The sequence below is a fragment of the Tupaia chinensis genome, unplaced genomic scaffold (genome assembly GCF_000334495.1).
Source record: "Tupaia chinensis unplaced genomic scaffold, TupChi_1.0 Scaffold000045_1, whole genome shotgun sequence".
Classification (NCBI taxonomy): domain Eukaryota; kingdom Metazoa; phylum Chordata; class Mammalia; order Scandentia; family Tupaiidae; genus Tupaia; species Tupaia belangeri.
Genome location: NW_006159501.1, coordinates 4,286,267 through 4,289,811, shown reverse-complemented (window position 1 = coordinate 4,289,811; position 3,545 = coordinate 4,286,267).

Sequence of the window (3,545 nt, the reverse complement as noted above, 5' to 3'; positions counted from 1 at the left end):
TTTTTTTTTTTCTTTTTTTTTTTTTTTTTTTTTTTTTTGTATTTGTTGTTACACAGTGAATCAAGCACTTTTGACAATTTCTGTTTATGAAAAAAATGACTCATAGTTTTCAGCAAAAGTGCCAAGCTCAACTGTGTACAGCACAGTATTGGAAAGAAAAAGTTAAATTTATCCTCTGAGTGAGGAAATAAAGGGGAAAAAAAAATGACCAAAAACTGCTCTACCACATTCTGCATCAATGCCTTGGGTGGTCTGCGCTTAGTCATAAAGGGAGCCTAAGGAAAGGACGATGAATGTCAAAGACTTTCAAAGGTGAAATATGCTCTAGAGATGAATTTTAGGGACCTGATTTATTTACAAAGAAAATGAAAGGACCCTTTGTAACAGGAAGGTCCATGCTGTGGACCTACAACTTAAATTGTGTCCAAAATCGATTATATCAAGCTGCTTATCAATGACTCTAGAAGCTGCTTTTCTTGTTTGTTTCCTTTTGGATCAGTCAACAGCAAGGCTTTATCGGGAACCTACTGTGTACTCTTTCCATGCTGGGTTACGGGGACAAGGCCAATGCAAAGACAGGATGGACAACATGTTTCAAGAATCCTGACTGTCACTTTCTCTCCCCTAAACCTTCTAAATGTCTTTCCCAAGTTTAATCCCTTGTGAATGCAAGTCTACCCTTCTGGAAGCAATGATTTAAATCAAGGCTGTATCCCACCTTGAAGTGCAAGTCCTCTGTGAATAAAATCCAGTCTTAGATTTCTCTCAATTATTTGCCTTTATGTGAATGCATTTATAGAACAGAAAGAGGAAGAGGGAGAACCTGGGGCATAGTGTCATTTAGTCTAGAAGCTTCAGAGAGGCTCCCTAGAGTTGATCCTGCCCTCGTAAATTTGCATCTCTCAGCACTAGCCAGCAGTGTTCAGAAACATAATAATTCTTTTCTAGAATGACAACTAACATAGTGCATCTGCAGTGGTTCCTAGGAGGTAACGCCTGCTTCGAAAGCTCCTCCCAATTTTTCCTACCAATTGTGCCTCAGTACTCCCTGCTCTGGAGTTGCTTCTCTTAAAGTACAGAGATATTGAGGTGCATTCTCAATCAATCACTTTTTAATTTTAAATAATTCTTGTTTATTATACCATTTGAGCTAGTCAACAACCCTATAGGGAGAATATTATTGATACCATTTTACAGATGAGAAAAAGAGGCGAAGAGAGGATTGCACTGTGGCTATGAATCACATAGGCTGGTTTGGGTTTTTCTGACCCCACTGCATTTTTGTGTCTGTTAAAAAGATCCACCTTCCATTCTATAGTACATTTCAGTTCAAAAAGGTTTTTTTTTTTTCATTTAATCACCATACATCTTTAGTTTACAACATGATTTTTTTCCCCAGCACTAATAACTACAGTACATATCATCAAGACAAAGTCTTTATCATACATATTATCAGCAAATAATTTTTGACTTTTGTGTCAGTTAAATGTATTGTTTTGTACTCTTACGAACCCCATTTGAGGGAGCAACACTTTTTTCTTCTACTTCTTTCCAAGTGCTTCCTTAGGCTGGACTTGTTTATTGGACTGATTGAGTTCACTATAAAGAAGCAAGAGGGAAGGCAAGTGCCTAAGGCAGGGTCTATTTTTGGAAAACAGACATAACATTAACACAGCTCTATTGTCAGAGGCAAGGGCAGTGGGAACGGAGTCAGGACCCTGTGACTGAATTCCAGGTTCATTACTGGTTGTCTTGAACAAGACAGTCAGTGTGCGCTCTCTCTCTCTCTCTCTCTCTCTCTCTCTCTCTCTCTCTCTAAAACTGTAATGTAGATAAAATGATAGATAGGAAAATGTAGTATAAATACAAAATGTATAAATATAAATGTAGTATAAATATAACATCTAGTATAAAATGTAGCAACAGAAGTTATAATCACCAAAAAGAGGTTTCACAACTTGCAGAGCTTTATTTATCTCCACAAGACACAGCATCAAAAAAAAAAAAAAAAAAGCAGACCAAAAAAAAAAAAAAAAGCAGACAAACCATTTGAATAAATAATCAAATGTGCAAGTAATATGTACCTGAATAGGTGAGTCGGGCCTGAACTGGTGGCAAGAGAGTTGTGTTTGGACAGACAGGTGTCAGAAGAGGTTTATTGAGTAATATCTCATAATTATAAAGGGCTTGCAATTTTGTTTTCTCATTTGACCTCTGTCCATTTCGAAGGTGACTCATCTGGAGCTCAGTGAGATTACTAAATCGCTTGTCCACAAGTATGAACTTGCAGACATAGAATTTGAACCCAGGTTAGTGTCATTTCAACAGTCTGTTGAATATGCTGAGTGAAGAATTCTAGATCCATGGCCCTAACTAGCTACTGGTACTGTTTCTCTCTGACTTCCTACTTGTTACTGGCTGTAAAGTTGGGATTAAATGTTCCCTAGGTTCCCTAATAACATTTCTTGATTTTCTTCCTTTGTTTTGCCTTAAAACACTAAGCCAACTCCTTTCCTTTGATACAAATTATTTCACCTACTATATTTCCCTGTGAGGTCACCCAGTGATTCCACATCACTCCTTTTTATCCACTTAAGTTTTTCTGTTACTCTCTACTTAGCTACCTCTATTACATTGAAAGGTTGATTATAATGATTTCAAAATCCAAGTATATTATCAAACCAACACACAATATTATCAGTATCTTCCCTGTGAAACTCCATTTCTACTCTATTAGTTATTCCCTCCCATTGTTATACTCTTAGACCTTGTCATTGTTGAAAACATACTTTTTCCAAAATGTCCATTTCAAGTCACATGATCTCTGTCCATATAGCTTTCCCCAAGACTTCTGTTCGCAGACTTACTCCAAAGATTCTGAGATTCCCAAGAAAAGCGCAAAGCCATTGGCCTTGTTACCTTTTCACTTTTCTTACATCCTCTTATCTGATTTTCTCGTTACTGGTTTTTCTTTCTGGTACATCAATTTAACTGACCTCTTACATGAACCCTCAATTTTCTTGCATCTCTCTCTATCCTTATGACATGCCAACCCTATTAAACCAACTCTTAGTATACTTTATACCTACATTTAATCAGTTAAACAAAAGTAGATGAAAAAAATATTTCTATGGATCTCAATTTAAATTCCTGATGACGAACTTCAAGTGTGCCTTCAATGTTAATTCTAAATGTAATTACATTTCTAGTCATGTTTTCATTCTCACAGGTCATCATTTCACAGCTTACCCTTCTTCCCCAAACCTGGACACACTCTGTCTTCTCTCCCTCTCAGCTGCTGACATTCACGACTTATTTCACTAATAAACTATTATGTTGTGAGAAAAGTCATGATATATATATATATTTTTTTTTCTTTTTTGAAGCATTTTTGCTATAGGGCACATGCTCTACCCAGAGAAACAGTGGGAGAAAAAGAACGAAATCACATCATCCCACAAGGGGGATGGCCACACCACAATTCCTTCTTCTCTATTCTCCTTCCAATTTCTTGGACACACACACATACACACACATCCGGCATG